The following is a 19403-nucleotide window of genomic DNA, read 5'->3' as shown; positions in this document are numbered from 1 at the left end:
ACAGTACCAGCAGACACCATAAGAACCTACCCTCATATTCCGGCAGAGCATCTCAATCATGACCCCATATGCCATTCAGTCCTGGGTCTCTCTCAAGCAGAGACTGCAAATTGATTTTGGATCGAGAACACCAAAGCCAGGCCACCAGAGATGCAAGGTAAGTGCTGCTCTACAAACAAGTTCTGTTGTTTTCTTTAAAACCCTTTTAACACTGCGTTTGTACTGCCCTATCAATTGCTCCAGATGGTGATCTACACTATAACATTGGAATATTAGATAAGCCTGTAGATGAACCCACAAGGCAAAAGCTTGCACATACATTTTGAACTGTTCCAATGGGTGTTGGTGTTCTTACCACAGTAGTGGGGATCGACAGGGCGAAGTAACCCAATGCACAGGCAGAGTCTTGAATCCAAACCTGGTACTTTGCATATTCCAGCCTATATCCTAATCACTGTACAGTGTATGTAAACAGCCCTGTCAACTCTGCTTTATTTGCAAGGACTACACTGTTTTTTGGACACTTCTCCGGGACAATTCCCGGGACAAATTTTCTCCTGTATTTTGCTAAAAATTCAACTCTTAAACCTCTTTATGTCAGTAAACATTTAATTTCTGCAAAAGTCATGCACGGTCTGTGATACTTACCTAACAGGGTTTAGGACCCAGGGGAGCCCTGTGGCAGGCATGTATTGAGTGCGTAAGGCAAGCTCACAAACTTCACGATGGCTACGCCTCCCGGTAAAAATAAATAAAAATATATTGATGCAAATTTCAAGCTTGTTGGACAAGAGCATATTCTCACACAATCCTAAGCACCATTCGAAAAAAGCATACTTTCTGTAAACTATGCAGGACGTTTATTTTAATGGTGGGGCATGGGAGCAAGAATGATGTTTGTGGTACACACGAGAGATCACAAAAACACCAGAAAGCCAGCACTAAATTAATAACATATTTCATTATCAAAAGAAAAACGGAGATCAAGAAGTTATATATATATATATATATATATATATATATATATATATATATATATATATATATATATATATATATATATATAATGTACACACACAGAAATAGAAGATAGTTGACAAAGGCTGGGACCAAATCAAAACTTTGACGACCCGCTAATCGCATTTAACAAAACTGTATTTAATAGTGTTTTCTTTTTTTTTGTAAGTATCTTATTTCTTCTACTCATAAAAAGAAAACACTATTAAATACAGTTTTGTTAAGTGCAATTAGTGGGTTGTCAAAGTTTTGATTTGGTCCCAGCCAAAGAATGTGCCACATATGTGCAGTGTAATGAATAACGTTGCAATATCACATTGTTGTGTATTTTAGCTTTTATATATATATATATATATATATATATATATATATATATATATATAATGTGTCTGGCATCAGCGCGCTGCTGTCTCATACCATTCCCGTCCTTGGAGTACCAAAGTCAGTTTCTTCTTCTGAGGCTGTTTCCGAAACTGGATTTTTATGTACTGCTTCTGAAAAAGAATGCACAAGAATGTCTGTAAAATGCTGATCTATGATTTGTCCAGTTTGATTGTAATTTTGAATGACTCATTATAGCAGTCTTTAAGTCAAATGCATACAGTTGTATACTTCTTAAATAAAAAAAAAAGCAAATAAAAAACACACCTTTGAACTGACACGTGTGGTGCAAACTCAAATATCTGTAAAATAAGATGAGAAAAACCTGGTTACTATTATTTTATTTGTTTAGAAATGTTATGTATCATTAGAAAAATACAATGTGTTATGTAGTGTAAAAAAAATGACAAATAAAACAGTCACAAAAATGTATTAATTATATAGTTGGCTACAATAAGTTGTATAAAACTGCTAGTTCATGTAGAAAGAATGTGATTCTGTGTCCCTTCATATTTTTATTGTAATAAAAATGTTCAACTTTAAACCTAATTTCTGAAGTTTAAATGTTCAGTGTCAAATTTAATCAGTGTTCAATCTACGTTTACTTTTATTATTGGTTTTCTCTCAGCTTGCTGGTATGGACTTCCAGCTTTTCGTGTGTTGTTGTGTAATCCCTTATTTTACTATATAAGTTGTTGCATTATTTTGTTGTTTTACCACTCCATGCTAGGTAACTGCACCATAAATTTTTCTTTATTTTTGTATTTACTACATTCTTGTGTGAATTGCCTTGGACAAAGCAGTCTGGCAAATGAATAAATAATAACAGCACTCAGTAGTCAGTCTTAGTTGAGGTCAACTTGTTTTTATTTTTTTACCTTTTGTAAACCATACATTTGAACTTATGACTGTATTAGCTCGGAATGTATGATCGTAAAAGCACACATTTTTCTTAAAAGCCTTCACCTCAGAAAAAAAAAAAAAAAACACAAATTCTACTCTGAATTGGTTTATATTTAACATTGTCCTTTTACACAAAATATTTAGTTGAACAAATCTTAAAATGCTTTTTATTTTAAGTGTAAAACGCTTAAGGCTACACAGGATAAATGTGCGTTGTTCTTTGGACTTAGGAGACCACCGTACTTTGCAGTACATATTTGGATAAATGGATTTCATGTTTTTTCTTTCCAATACTTTTACAATATTTATAAATGTGAAGTACGGATATATGAATCAAGTTCCACAAATAAAATTTGTAGACTATCACTTTTTTATTTTATTACAAATGATAATCGTATGAAGAACTAATGTCATTATACAACAGCTAAATATATCTGTATGAAATATCTTTCATACAATGTTGACAGACTGTAAAATATGTTACTTGCAGTCACTCGCCAACAGAGCATTTGTAATCAGAATTACAGCATCCAATAATGTATAGTAAAACATGCTGGTTTATAGAGGTACTGTCAAATCTAATACTACACCTAGTTATAAATGACAAACGAATTGAACACTTTGAAAAACTATATTACAGTACATACAGCAGGATTACCATGACTCTTCAATAATTCTCACAAACCACAGCATGTCATTTGTATTAGGCTTCCCTTTTGGACGCTACTCTTAAAATACAGACAATTCACTCTGGGCGTTTCCTGCTTGGTGTATGACACCATGACCTGAACCTGTGCTCTGTAGTATATTCAGATGATCTCAACAAAAGCGTAACACAGGTCTACAGCATTTTTACATTAGTGTTACAGTAAAGGACATTGTGGCAGGGCGAAAACCCGAAATGTAGAAATTTATATATATTGGGTTGACAGAGAGTGGCTAAAAATCATCCCTCCCAGGAGGCTGTGTGGTCCAGTGGTTAAAGAAAAGGGCTTGTAACCACGAGGTGCCCGGTTCAAATCCCACCTCAGCCACTGACTCATTGTGTGACCTTGAGCAAGTCACTTAACCTCCTTGTGCTCCGTCTTTCAGGTGAGACGTAGTTGTAAGTGACAATGCAGCTGATGCATAGTTCACACACCCTAGTCTCTGTAAGTCGCATTGGATAAAGGCGTCTGCTAAATAAACAAATAATAAAATAATAATACATGTGAGGATGTGGCTGGAGCCTTAAGTGAATGATTGACTGTTAATTAGGCTCCAGCCACATGGAAGGAGAAATCCTTTGTCTGGTGGTGTTTAGGTGAGTGTTTGTCATCGTCGGTAACTTGGTCGGTGAAGGTGAATGCCCCGTCTTATTTCAGAATTGCTTTTAAGCCTGACTTCCAAGTGAAACTACAGCAGAGTTGGGTTTATGCCCAACCTGAACTAGAGCATGAGAAATGTAGAACACTTACTTTACTTTTTCAGGTCAACGATATGATTTCAGGTTATGAATCTGGGCCATGCTACTGTGCGTAAACTTTAAATATCTGGATAATGTGAGGTCTTTTTCCAAAGTCAATATTTTGTGTATTTATTTTTTAAAAGTGCAAAACGTTTTCTTTTTGATTTTCCACTCGTCTACTACTTTGTGCCAACACATACTTTGTTTGTATTTACCCATGAATTAACCACTTTTTTAAAAAAGATAATATTTAAAACCAAGTTTTACCTTGTTCATCTTTGATTTGTCAGGCACCTTTCTGCTGAGAAATGTAACTAATCTTAACAAGTTTAGTTGGTTTAGCTGAATTAAAAGGAGTCAAGCTGCAGCAAGCAGTCAATGTAGTCTGAACTGCTTGGTGTTGTTGGTGAAGCAAGAAACATAGGATGCATTGCTGTGCTGAATCAGATCCTGGGTTACAGTAGGTGGGAAAACATATAAGCAGTGCACAGGCTTTTTCTTTTCAGAAGCAATTTTTTGCTGTAAAAGTTAGTAAACATGGCAAATAATGATCCAAGTGGAACAACAACAGCATATCATACTGAACACACATAACAAGATATTAAAAGTAAAATATTAAATATTAGGAAAATGTAGATGATATAAAATAACTATTCAAGACCATCAAATATTGTGTCACCTTTTACAAACAATTGTAAAATGTTGTTTCTTTCTGGCTCTGAATGAACACTTAAGACTTACAAAAACTGCAATCACACCTGTCAGATTTTGTACATATTCGTTCCTGTATATGACGTCTTGCTAGGAACAGAAATTGGCTTAAGATCAGATACCATACTTTAAGCATATATATATATATATAATTATGATTTCCATTACACGAGAGTAGATGTTAAAACTTCATGCTGATTTGAACTCGGCTCTCGCCAAGATAAGCACCAACTAAGACGTAGCTTTACAGTAAACTAATGTGATCCATATGTGTCTCCATCCATTTACGTTTCCTTCCATATGATGATGTAGATATCCTTCTGTCTGGTGTTAATGGCTGAAGTGTAATGCTGGCTCCAGGGATCAGCTTATTTTGCCTCCCTGGCGCATCAGCACACACAACGGCTGCGATGCTGGCTCCGGGGATCAACCAAAGTGCGGCCTCCCCAGCGCATCAGCATGACAACCGTCTGGATTGAGCTAAGTAGGGTACATCTCTGGGGTTTTCAAGTGGGCACCTTCCATCCTCAGTGTTTCGTCGACTAGCCCACGACACCTCAAGAGGGCTCGACGGTGATTCTGGCGTCCCAGCATCACCCCCCTCCGTCCCCCACTCAACTCAGCCCAGCTTACTTACCTGTCCCCAGCCAGAATCTTTCCGTCTCAACCACAGCCAGTTGCTGCTCCTCTCTGCTGCTTCAGATAAGTTCTTCACTGTGCGACGCAACTCTTGGCCACTGAATCCGACGTCTCTGAGAAACCGGGTTGTAGAGTGTGCCACAAATCCTCGACAACCCACTTCCACTGGGTAAACCCGAACTCTCCATCCTCGCTGTTCCGCTTCAGTGGCTAGTTGAGCATACCGCAGTTTCTTCCTCTCATACGCCTCATCTACAGCATCCTCCCATGGCACTGTTAACTCTACCAGGTGAACAAGGCGTGCTGATCCAGACCACAAGACAATATCTGGTCGAAGGTTAGTGGTGGCAATCTCAGGTGGAAAAATAAGCCGTTGACCAACATCTGCCAGCATTTTCCAGTCTCTAGCAGCTTCCAGTTGTCCTGGGCGAGAATTGGTTTTAACACCTTTTCTTGGTGGTTGCTCTCCTGGGCGGAGGAATGTTGTCTTTTGTGTGTAATGTTTTGATGGAACAGGTGACAACTTATTGGTCATGTTACGCTTGTCTTCCAATGCTAAGGCCAAACATCGCAGCACCTGGTCATGGCGCCAAGTAAACCGTCCTTGGCTAAGAGCCACCTTACATCCTGTCAAAATGTGCCTTAATGTTGCAGGTGATGAACACAAAGGACATGAGGGATCCTCTCCTACCCAGAGGTTTAGGTTCTGTGGTGATGGGAGAACATCATATGTTGACCTGATGAGGAAACTGATCCTGCTCTGTTCCATTGACCATAGGTCTTTCCAGCCAATCTTGCGTTGTTCCACACTCTCCCATCTCATCCATTCTCCCTGCTTGGCCTGGGAAATGGCCTTTATACACCTCATCCTCTCCTCCTGCTTTTGCACCTCGTTGATTACCAGCTTCCTCCTTTGAGCTGGGGCCGCCTTGTGCCATGTAGGAGGAGTTGAACTGAAACCAAGACCCCCTCTTCCATGCTGAACTTGCCCCATGATATCACCAATTCGAAGGGCAGCCTTTGCATCTTCCACAGCTTTCTTTGCCGCCCACTTTCTTCCAGTTTTCAACACAGGTGCTGCCTCCCTTACGCATTTATCGCGTGACTCTACTAAAGTCATTTCCAGTCTGACCTTGGCGCACTTAAACTCCTCGGTTAGAGCAGAGACTGGTAGCTGCAGTATTCCTTTACCATAAAGTCCCACTCTGCTGAGGCAGCGTGGAACTCCCAACCATTTCCTGATGTATGAACTGATTAAAGCTTCCAGCTTCTCGACTGTTGTCAAAGAAACCTTGTACACAGTCAGTGGCCACAGCAACCTCGGCAGTAGACCAAACTGAAAGCACCAGAGTTTTAGTTTACCTGGTAGAGCGCAGCTGTCTATGCTCTTCAACCCTTCCACTGCTTGTTGTCTAACTTCTCCCACACGAACTGTGTCCTTTAGATCCCCGTCGTACCATCTCCCAAGACTCTTCACTGGCTTCTCAGACACTGTTGGTATTGCCTCACCATTAATGAAGAATGTTTTATCTACTACTTTGCCTTTAATTATAGAGATGCTCCTTGATTTAGTGGGCTTGAATTGCATTCGTGCCCATTCAATGTTATTGGTTAATTTGCCCAATAATCGATTAGTGCAGGCTACTGTTGTAGTCATGGTTGTCATGTCATCCATGTATGCTCGAATTGGTGGTAGTCGCATTCCAGAAGCCAAGCGCTCTCCTCCTACTACCCATTTTGATGCCCTAATGATTACTTCCATTGCCATGGTAAAAGCCAGTGGAGAAATGGTGCATCCTGCCATTATTCCAACCTCTAGGCATTGCCATGTAGTGCTGAATTCTGAAGTTGAAAAACTGAATTGCAAATCTCCAAAATAGGCTTTCACTAAATTTGTTATTGTCATCGGTACACTGAAAAAATCAAATGCTGCCCAAAGTAGTTCATGTGGCACTGAACCATATGCATTAGCCAAATCCAGGAATGTCACATGGAGCTCCTTCCTCTCCTTTTTAGCTGATTGAATTTGTTGCCAGATCACATTGATGTGTTCTAAGCAACCTGGGAAACCTGGAATGCCCGCTTTTTGTATTGAAGTGTCAATGAAGCAGTTCTTTAATAGGTAAGCTGACAATCTCTGAGCAATAATGCTGAAGAAAATCTTGCCTTCTACGTTTAATAGGGAAATGGGACGAAACTGACTGATGCTTGTAGAATCTTTTTCTTTAGGTATAAAGACTCCACCTGCTCGGCGCCATGCTTTTGGTACAACCTGTTTTTCCCATGCCACTTTCATCAATTTCCACAGAATTCGTAGAACTCCTGAAGCACTCTTGTACACTCTGTACGGAACTCCATTAGGCCCTGGAGATGATGAAGCCCTTGCTTTTTTCACAGCTTGCTCTATTTCTTTCCACTTAGGTGCACAGTCCTCCAATTGGTATTCTGGTGGATTGATAGGTGGGATGTCTGACGGAATTGACATAGGCTCCTGCCTTTTTGAATCTGTATGTGTTTCCTCCAAATATCTCTCCAGCTCAACCTTAGATGCTTTTAGTGTGCCATTCTTCTCACTGGTGAATAACTTCTTTACAAATTTGAATGGGTCTTTATAAAAGTTAGCTCTCGCATGCTCCTTCTTTTTGTAGCGTTTCCGTAGGCGCTCAGCTCTGCGCAATGTTGCAAGCTTATCTTTTATGACCCTTTGTAAGAGAATGAGTCCCTCCTTCTGACTTTGTTCTGCTCTTCTCCATTGGTTCCTCAGCTGTCTCCTTTCTCTAACTAAGCGTTCAATCTCTTGCTGCCGTCTAGACTTTCCAGGAATAGTTTGTACTTTTTCCTTCCTTTTTTCAACTCCAAACCTCTCACTTCCATATGCGTAGATGATGTCCCCAAATTTATCCAGCTTCTTTTCAACTGTTCCACTTAATCTTTCCAATGCAACGCAGAGATCTGTGTTTACTGTGTCCCATGCAGTTTTCTCACAAGCTCTTGGCCATTTAACTCCAGGCTTGTGCCCGTTGAGGTTCTTTTCTCTCTTATGCTGGTTTGTCTGACCGGGTTCACAAGGATCATTAGGTTCATCACTAACTGTGTCCATGCATATATATATATGTGGCAGAGTAGATCTCTGCCTGTAAGAAATGTGTTGGGGATTGGCAGGGATAGGGTTAATTTCTGTTCCTGCCAGATAAAGGTGGGGGTGTGGCTGTGTCTGCACAACCACAGGTGTCATTATTTTTTCTGTTAGTTAATTGTCACATGCCTGTAGCAGGTATTTGAACAGAGGACAATGTTTTTTCTGGGCAGTCTCCAGTTGGTGTGAAGAGAGAGGCTGTCACTGTGAAGTGACCTGTGTGGGTTTTTTTGGGAAAAAGGTGTAAATCTTTTTTGTTTGTTTTGTAACCTGAATATAAAGTGTGTTCTGACTGGTAAACAGCTTAGCTGTCCAGTGTGACAGTTAAGAAGAATTCACTCAAAGTTTAGTTAGTACTCCTTGTGGGAGTTAGGTTTGTGTTTTCATTTTTTCTTTTATTTCTGTAATTAATAAAAGAAGGCATGAAGTGCTGTTAAAATACCATTCATGTCCAGGGACGGATTAGAACTAAAAAACAGCCCTGGACTTTGACCCAGACCGGCCCACCACAACCGGCCCTCGGATACTCCACCACCCCCGCCCCGCCGACGCACGCACGTACGTTCACACACCAGCCCCTAATACCACCACCTAGCTGCATCACAGCTATTGTTGTACACTAATGCAGTACTATTTTCAGAGTGCTACAGAACACACACACTCTGTACACTGTTATAAGAGTTCTACAGAACACATACTGAATTGTCATGCCTCCTCTTGCGAACCTGCTCTCTATGAGCAGACATCTGACTGCCACTGAGCAGATTTTCAATATCTGCTTTGGAGGCCCTTAAAACATACGACTCAGCACTACTTCTGTGCATGTTGCTCTTGTCATGCTCTTCTACTCTTTGGTGAATATGTTTCCAATCTGTCATTCCACTCATGAAAATACTGCTGTCGGTGGGCTTGGCAAATGCCATACAAATTGAACAGTATAAAGCATGGCTTTCTTCACTGTATGGCAGCCACTTTCGATTGGTGCCATCTTTAAAACAGAAAACCTTCTGCACCACAGGGTTTTTTGATTTCTGTTGAGGGTGGAAACTAAAAAATGCATTTAGGTCATCTGACTTGGGTCTCTTGAAATAATCAAAAGTTGGGTTGGCATCCTGGCTCTCCCTGACTCTCTCTTCCACTGCAGCTGAACTGGGCCTATCATCAACCTCAACCTGGATATGAATTAATGAATAAACTAATTAATTATAAAGGCCCAATATCTTGACAAAATACAAAAACGCAGCAGCAGCCCCACCATTTGATCAAATGAATGAATGAATAATAATAATAAACCTTTATTTGTATAGCATGAATGGGGCTGGAGAAAAGTAACTTAGCACTAAAATTCAGTTGTAATTCATAGTTGTTTTGGCTACAGATTATAAATATAGCAACATAGTGTAAACAATAGCTTATAGTCAGGCTGAATCATCATGAATTTAATTAATAAAAGGCGGCTGTGCTGTGTCAAGGACTGACTAATGTAAATAGTAGGGCTGGGGTTAAGGGCTGCAGCCGCTGCACAGAGGGAGGAATGGACCATAGGGCCGGGGCTGGGGGGGAGAGATGGGCTGGCCCGCGTCGCTCAACTTTCTAAACCACCCCCCCAACCCCCCGTGTCGCTCAACTTTGTAGCCCCCCCCCCATTAATTGGACCATTGGGTCGGCCCAGTTGAACATATATATATATATTCCGGCCCACAGGTCGACCGGCCCACCAGGAATTCTCCCGGTGCTCCAGATGGCCAGTCCGCTACTGTTCATGTCCCTGGGTCTTCTTAAAAAGGGCTATCAAACCTTTAAAATAAGAACAATCTTTAACAAAATATATTGAAACACTGTGTTGTTGATGGTGTGGTGCTTTATATTATTCACTGAACATGTTCTAAATTAAATTAATTAGCATGTGGGGGGGAGATCAGACTCTCATTTAGCCCTAGCTTTACTCAGGGGAAACAAACATTTAATAACAAGGCATTAATAAAAACAGCTATTAAACATAAAAGTCAATCCTAGCAAGACTTGTGTTTTCTGGATTGGTTCCACACGAACAAGATAATAGAAAGCATATTGTATTATGAAGAAAGAACGTAAGCCTTTTGCATCACAGTAAGTATTTCCCCATTATTTCCTTTTAAAAAAAACTAAGCAGCTCTGGCATGCACACAGGAGTAAATGATTTAGCATTTTAAACAGTTGTATATTCCTAGTCTAGAAATATTACCTTTTAATAACAAAAGCTTAGTAAATTGACCCCCAAATCCTTTAACAGATTTTTTTTTGTCACATTTTTACTGTTAATGGTTCATCCAGACAGGCATCATTTACAACAACAATGCCACTAGGGAATTTCATGATCTAGATTTGTTGCAACACATTGGGAAGATTTATTCTAAACTTTGACTCCGGGACTCTATTGCACAAGCTAGGCCATCTGGATTGTGTTTGAAGGTAGGAATTGCATTTTTTAACCTATGAGAAAATAGCTGGCAAGTTACCAAATTAAGTTTAATAAAACTGAAGTTTGGGAGGAGGGATGGCCCCTACACATTACCTCATCTAACTGTAACCTATCAAAATACATAAATACCCATGTAATTCACCCTCTCTTGTGTTTAATCATTCACTTCCCTCCATCTCTGCCAGGAGCTTATCCTAATTACAATCACTAATTGGGGGGGGGGGTCAAGCAGGTTTGATGCCACATTGTTGTCCAGCCAACCTTCACATACGGTCACATTCTTTGCATTTGCATTATCATAAATAAAATCTTTAAACTCATATTCATTTAATACCGCACTCAAGAACCGGACTCGAGACCACCTCAGATCACATCAGGTAGTGCGCTTTGTCGGAAGTAAGGACACTGTAATACCAAACTACATTTTTTGTGTACCCTCCAATATTCCAAAATGCTTTCTGATATGCTTTGGCGTGTGAACATTACACAGTACTCAGAACAGGCACCTGAAGGAGTTGAGAACGACAATCAATGCTGTACCGTATACATTTTCTGAGGCTTGTTTTAAAATAGTGGATCATGGAACGATGTGATCAGATGCCGAAATCAAGGCACATTGATTTTTGGAGCAATGAAATCGGTCAAGGAGAAGTTCAAAGCGAAACGCAGACATTATGATAAAATGTACCTTGTGTTACTAAGATACAAAGCCATAATGTTCATGCTAAGAAGCGCTGTCTTCCGTGGGCACGGGCTCCATGTTTGTCTGGTTGTAAACATAAAATACAGTGCATGCTGGGAAAATGTCATATTAAGTCCCACAGTCCATTGCGCTGCTAGGAACTGTAACCAAACTATTTTAATGGTGTTTGTACGCATTAAGCCCGACTAAACATGAAATGGTACTTTAGGGTGGAAGCTTTGAGCTGGATTAATTAAAATGTTTTTGAGTACGGTTATCAAGATTGGTTATGTAGTGTGGACAGGGCCTTAGAGTCTAATTAAATTAACTGTGAAATAAAAATGTTGAGATATAAATAAATATATATTGGAGGATATTGGTGTGTCAATGAAGTGTCAAATTAATCCAAATTAATATAGCTCCACATTCTGTCCTATTTGTAGTAGGAATTGATATGTACCCAAAGGAGTTTTATCAGCTAAAAATAATTGGCTTAAAATGGTATTCTTTACTGCATTTCATTTCCAACTATAGAAATGTGCATTGCATACCAGTAATTATTTCTTTATTGAGAGCAGTAAGTATGGTTCTCAGGAGCCTGACCCTATTGTTGTATTTACAAAGATTTATAATGTGTTGTTCTGAGGCAGTTTTATTTTTTTTTAAATTACTATTATGTATGGTTTTTATTTCTAACCACTAGGGTGCACTGCCTCCTCAAGTTCCAAATAATTTCACAATGCTGAATACCATCCCTGACACATAAAGTTGACAGGAATTGTAACTTAGTTGACCTTGCAGTATTGCTTACTTGGATTAACTTAGTTAAGGAGCAAGATCCCAATATTTTCTTTGTGAAGTGTAAGATAAAAATGTTGTGAGATTCTGTGACTTTTGACCTCACCCAGGTCAAATCACGTAGCCTTGGATTTTTGTCAGTGTTTGATAGATTGTAGCCTAGACCCTTATCTACATTTCCTGCAAGTTTTATTTTGTGCCTGCCATTGGTTGAGGTACAGCAGGGAGTTGAATGCAGTGTCAGGTGAATCTTCTAAGTGAAGCGATTACACACCTAATACAATTAAACCAAAATATTTAGTTGTAATCGAGTATATTCGCCTGTTAAATTGAAGCTGTAGTGAGCTGGTGCAGCTGTAACAGCTTCATGTTAATTAATTCACCAATTTGGCCTATTAACACATGTGACTAAAGTGTAGCACAGGTGAATTAACTACAGATCAATACTGAAATGTGCCCTTTATAAAGTGAAAAACAAGATAACCCAACTATAACTCAACTAAGGTGTATCCTTAAAGCTGGTACTCTTCCAAAAAAACATTTATATATTATACTTATCAGGTTAACATTCTTGGCATTAAATGTTTGTAGCTAAAATTCTTGCAAGTTTTGCAGTGTATTTGATATTGAAGACAATTTGTTGCATAAATGACTTTCTTGGCATTAAAGACATCAAAGCATGCTGTGACCCAATTTGCAAAGCATTGTGGAGTGCGCCGCACTAAAGGTCGCACCTTAACAAAGAAGCAGGTCAAGGACCACCAGAAGCTCAACTTTGTGTATGGCCAGAAGTTATGTTACCCTTGTATGAAGTTGCTAGCCCACCGTCCTCCTGACCAAGACCAAACATCATGTTCAACACAAAGTAACCCCAAGGAGTCAAGTTCCAGAGAATCCAGCCCTCATGCTGTTCAAGACAAACAACCTGAAAGCAACAAAGTTTTCGAAGCTGGAAAGGAACCTGAGATTTCACAAATAAACAAAGCCTTGGAGGCAATACAAGAATTTCCACTGAAGAGAAGGAAATTGTCATAAAAGGTATATGCAGCTCAGAAGGTAAAGAAGGTCAGAGAAGAAATGAAGAGAAAGCTAAAAAAAGGTTTTCCCACAAACAGAAGTGGAAGCCCGTGAAACAATCAAGGAGCAGGCTCAGGCATATCAAGAGATGATGGCCCAGCTGAAGGAAAAATGTAATTCAAATATCAGTCGAAGTCAGCAAGTTCAGATTTTGACAGCTGTCCCAATATCGTGGTCTATACGGAGGACTGCTGCTGAGTTTGGTACTACCTACCACATGTCCAGGACAGCAGGAAGAGGCTTTACAGGAAGAGAAGGGATGCCTATCGGATTCAAATCCAAAAATTGGGGGGAGAGAACGCTAACAGAGGAGATTGCTCAAATGGTAAAATTGTTGCACAAGAAGTAAGATGTTAGATGACTCATGGCTGGAAAGAAAGATTTTGTTTCTGTTTACAATAAAGAGTCGTGAAGGAGGGAGCACCAACAAAAACGGCTTGTTCTTTGCAATCTTTTAGAGGCCTGTCGTTTCTACAAATTACAGCATCCTGACATGAAGATTGGCTTCTCCAGATCTGCAGAGCTGAAACCAAAGGAGTGTGTATTGGCAGGCAGTAGCGGTACACATGCTGTGTGTGTCTACACAACACACCAGAATGTAAAGCTGATGTTCGTTTGTTCTAAGCTTCCACAACTGAGTGCCAGTACAGAAGTGCCATTGAATCACTATCGGCATTGCTTATCTTATCTCATGTGTTCCCCACCTAAAGTCGATTGCCACTTAGGAAAGTGTGAAAATTGTCCATCACTTGAAGATTTCAAGAGCCATCTACAAATGCTCTTTCAGGATAGCCTCGTGGACGCAGTGGAGTATCGGAAGTGGACGTCAACTGACAGAACCACCCTTCAGACAATCAATGAACCTGTTGATCAGTTCATAGAGACTTTCACAAGCCATCTCCAACATCTTCGTCGACATGATTTCATCTCAAAGATGCAGACTGCATATTATCAACAGCTGAGGGATGAACTCCTGCAAGAAAATTAATTCTTAGTTGTTGGTGATTTTGCAGAAAACGTCACTTTCGTCGTGCAAGGTGAAGCACAATCACACCATTGGAACAGCTCTCAGGCAACCATACATTCCTTTATTTGCTATTGGCGAGACAAAGATGAGAATTCTGAGCACATCTCATATGTTGAAATATCAGAATGCATAACTCATGACACAGTTGCTGTTTATCTCTTTCAAAAGCATCTTTTGAGGTTCTTGGAGAACAAATTTGGGAGGCGCCCAAGAAAAATCTATTACTTCTCTGACGTATGTGCTGGGCAATATAAGAACTGTAAAAATGTACTCAACATTTGCCAGCACTTGGAAGATTTTGGTGTTGAAGCAGAGTGGAACTTATTTGCAACATCTCATGGCAAAAGACCCTGTGATGGTGTAGGAGGAACCATTAAACGAATAGGAACAAAAGCCAGTTTGCAGCAACAATACCATGACCAGATCCAGACTCCACAGCAATTGTACAGGTTTGAAAAAGACAACATTCCTGTTCTTGAAGTAGCATACTTCACGATTGCACAATGGCAAGCTGAGCAAGATTTTCTGGAGCAAAAATTCTTCAAGGTAAGAACTGTTCCTGGCACACAGCATCTCTACTTATTTCAACCAGTTTCTAAAGCAAAAGTCCTTGTACAAGAGTTCTCCCAGTCAACAAAACAGAGAAGAATAAATCACAGTCTAAGAGGATGTCCTACCATTTGACCAAGTGAAAGGATATGTTACTGTTCAGTGTGACAGTCACTGGTGGCTTGGGCTGGTGGTGTCTGCTGATCAGAAGAAACGGGAGGCTGAAATCAACTTCCTGCACCCGAATGGACCAGCACGATCATTGAGCCAACAACTGCAACAGGAAGGACATACACCCTGAGAGACAAGGAGATGGCCAAAGCATCAAAAGCCTTGACAGAGTGGCTGAAGGAAAAGGGTAACTTAAGCATAGGTGAGTGGTAAATTGTGTTACATGCAGAAATATAAGGACAGAGACCTGAAAATGAAATATCTACATTTCCACCACTTCTAACAATACATTTTCTTTTCCAGGCTCAGTAATTCATTGGATTTGAACAGTGGTAATTGCAGCTCCTGCAGAAGCATTACTTAAAATACCACACATGCGCTGACAGAAGTACCACTGGTGGGGACAAAATTAAACAGGCACAATTCAGTATTGATTTCTATTTAATTCACCTGTATTTGTTTGTTTTAGCCAATTGTGTAAATAAGGCACCTTGGTTAATTCATTAATATATTAATAGCTGTTACAGCTGCACCAGTTCACTGCAGCTTCAATTTAACAGGAGAGGAGAGTATATTGTTTTAGGTGTGTAATCGCTTCACTTAGAAGATTCACCTGATACTCTGCATTTAGCTCTGTGCTGTGCCTCAACCAATGGCAGGCATAAAATGAAGTTTATAACTAAAGTTCGGGAGGAGGGTCAGACACCAATCTCCGCGTCACCAAATTGAATCATTCAATTTACACTTTAGCTAATTAAGATTGTTAGCACTATAAATACCCTCTTCACGTACCTCTCATTTGCGTTTCGATATCATCGTACATGCACGCATCATGGAGAACATCATCGATTATTCCATTTCATCGGATGATGACCTGTTTGCCATTTCCCCGGAGCCGAGATCCACTCAACCAGCTCAACCAGCTCCTCCCGGGTCAACTCCACGACAACTTCGATCGGCAGTATTTACTACTCCAACCTTCTCTGCTCAGATGTCTGCTTCTCCAGATCCATCACCGGATCCTTTGTCTTTACCCTGTCGCCCAGCACAGCAACCAGCTTGCTTTCCTTCCCGCCGCAGCTCCCGCTTGGCCACTCATTCTTCCACTTGACATCAGAGACTGGATGATCCCCAGGCTCCAGCATGTTCTCCATAGCAACAACATCCCATTCAAATCGGCAGCACGTAAGGAGAATTTGTTTAATATTTTTCTGCCCACTCTGCAGCATCCTTGTCTGCTGTAGTATCATCCTTTTGTTCATGTCCCTTAATACCAAGTTTTCATTAGAACAAATATTACAGATCTTAAAAATGCTTTTACAGAAATGTGTCCTTAAGCGTTAGTAGCCTGCCCAGAGAAAGGGCAATCGAATCAGCCATGGATTCCCAGAGGTTTATTTACCAACTGGGGTTTTGTTTTCCTCTCCTGCGCACTGACGATCATTTGTTAAAGGTTGGCTAAACCTTCAAGTGGGCTATATCCAGTACTACTCGCGGCATTGAGACCTGCTTCTTTTTGGGGGTCTCCACCTCGTCCCGTCGGCCAGGCAGCGAGCCCTCAAAATGAGTTAGGTTTGATGCCAAATGAATGCGCATATATAACATACTTCTATGTAATTTTGCATACTCTGCATTATTCCCAATAAATATTTGTACTAAAACATGTTGTGATTGGTGTTTGTCCCGAACTAATGAAATTAAACTTGCAGGCAATGTAGATAAGGGTCTAGGCTACAATCTATCAAAAACTGACAAAAATCTTTGTAAAGTTGTAAAAAAATCTATCTATCTAAACAATAATTGTTACTCTTCTTGAACACTGTGGTGTGTCATTAGTGGTCATTTCTATCAGTATGGTGCTTGACAGGGATTTGTTTTCATCTTGCTAGGTGAATATGAGGGCAAACAAGGGCAGAAACCAGGAATGAATCAGATCTGACTGCACTGTCAGAGAACAGCCAGAGCAGCATGGAAGGCATTAAAATAAATAAATGGGTTGCCAGCGTTTAAGAGTTCAGACATCTAAAATAAGTTGAAGTTCCTAGGCATCAAAAGATGTTACAACATCTTCAAGAACAAGCTCTAGGAATATAGCTATGGATTTCTAGTTTAACTTCCTTACTGTAAACATAATTAGTACAGAATCGTTGTTGCAAGTTGTATGCTATGTGCAATGTAATTTTGTATTCAAGTCAAAGGAGCTCTTGCTATTTATTTTGCAGTTTTCATAATGCATGGAGCTTCAAGGGTGGTGTGTAGCATTAAAGCAGGATCGGTGTTTGATCTTTGCTAAAGTCCCTGACGAAATTTGAATTATGTTTAAAACTAATAATTGTAGGAATTTCAATTCTTTTTGAACTAATAATTACCGGAGCTGGATTGCATCCAAACATGCTGCAGCTTAAGCCAATCTGCTACACTGTAGACCAATGCAACAAGATGGTTTCTGATTTAAAAAGGCTTACCTAACAACACAGGTCAATGCCATGTGACATAATCTAAAAATAAAGTGGCCTTATATGAGTCTGTAACTTAGTTCAGGGGCTAAATATATATTTCAAGAAAATCCAAAACAGGCTTTGAAAAAGACCATTGTTCACTTTCTTTCGTAAGCGTAAACAAGTCTTTTCTGTAGGATGTTTCTGTTGTTGGCATATAGACAGTATTGGCTATGTGAGTTGCACTTCAGCTTGGTGAGTTCAATGTATTGGGCTGTCCAAAATATTTGTCTCTGCCAATGATACCCTTCGCAAATTTTATTCAAAGACCAGTGCAGTTGTGGATACACCAATTTAAACTGTATTTTGTTTCTACAGCTAAATTGTACAGCATGTCATTATTTTAAACAGCTATCATTATGTGCTAGAATATGCCTAGTAAATATATATATCTATACATATATACATACTGCTGTGCAAAAGTCTTAGATATGTTGCATTGTTCTACTCTGATGCATTATGAGCATCAACAATTTACTCAAAGCCTCCACTAGTGTTTTCTAGTATTATAACAACATTGACTTGCATAAAGAAGGAAAAACATTAAGTGAAATAGCTTGCATAGCTTGATTTTCAAGGTGTGGTATCTGAAGCATAATCAACAAGTACAGAGAAACATCATCTGTAATTGACAAACCCAGGATTAAAGACCAAAAAATCTGTCTAACAAGGATGAGAAATACTTGAAGATAATATCCTTTAGGAAAAGAAAGAAGACAGCATTGAATTGACAATCACATTTTCCAATGGCGTGATGTGTATGTGTTTTTATTGATATTGTTTACTAACAAGTTTTTTTCTTCTTTCCCATTTTGTTTACACAGTGGTGTCTTCAGAGCGTGTCCTCCCATGTCTAAAAGATTGATTAAAGAGCAACCGCATGGCTGATGAAAAAGAGGCTGTATGTTTTCATTGAACCTACCCCTGAGACAGAAGAATTGGTCTGATAATAACAAAACTATTTCCTCTTAGACCTGGATCCTGTTTTCCTTCCTAAAATAAAAAAAACAATATGCTACAATTATAAAAATCTTTAGAAGCTACATTGACAAGGAATCATAAACCCTTAATGGATCTGCGCAACCCAAATCTCAGATTACTTTTTGATAGTGAATTTTACTGAAGGGTTGGGTTCATATAAACATTTTAGGTAGACTTATCTGAATAATACTTTATTAAATAAAGTATGAGTTAAGGTTTTTGTCCAATATATAATTTAAGGCTCATGGCCATGGTAAGAGTAAATTACTAAACCAGGTATTTAGGTAAGAACACACTATTTGTACAATATTAGATATTCCTTAATGACACACTTTTGTAAATATACAGTACACAAACATTAAAGATTGCCCATATACATCGATAATGGATACCTGGCATATACAAAGTCATTCATGTACCTTCAATATTTTCTGGACAGTAAAAATAATTGACAGCCTTTCATTCAGTCTTCCTTTTTTCCTGCAGGTTTAATGCCCACCTCTCATGTCCCTCAGATTGGATGCTGATGTGGTCACTTCCTTCATCAAACTGATTTCTGGGGCTGTTTCCTTCGCTGCTCAAGTATGACCTTTGTGAAGTGATATCTGCCTACTGCTTAGACAGGTGGTGTGTCTACTCAGCATTTCTCATGTGACACTCAAGTCTAGACTGACCAGGCTTTGACCTCATAGTTTGAGTCCATAAAGTCACTAGACTAGAGTTAGTTTTTTTAAATTTTGTCAGTAAAAGGTCATCCAATAACCTTCACAATCATCTTGTATGAATCTGTTATGGTTCAATAAACATACTCAAGCTATTATATTGGAAACAAGTAATACAGGTTAAACATGAAATAATAAAATAACTATTGCATTTATGTCTGCATTGACCCTATCTGGATTGACCCTGGTAGGGGTTAGTCCTT

The 19403-nt window shown here is 39.5% G+C and overlaps 1 long non-coding RNA gene across 1 annotated transcript; it reads left to right on the top strand.

Moving 5' to 3' along the window:
* Positions 1-19: 19 nt before the first annotated feature.
* On the top strand, positions 20-19403 carry LOC131737209 (uncharacterized). Its single transcript, XR_009328796.1, has 3 exons — positions 20-157; positions 18322-18398; positions 18965-19403. It is a non-coding gene; the product is annotated as an uncharacterized LOC131737209 (long non-coding RNA).

The sequence above is a fragment of the Acipenser ruthenus genome, chromosome 1, assembly GCF_902713425.1.
Source record: "Acipenser ruthenus chromosome 1, fAciRut3.2 maternal haplotype, whole genome shotgun sequence".
NCBI lineage: Eukaryota > Metazoa > Chordata > Actinopteri > Acipenseriformes > Acipenseridae > Acipenser > Acipenser ruthenus.
Note: the sequence above shows the minus strand (reverse complement) of the source record. Positions and strands in the feature narration are given on the sequence as shown.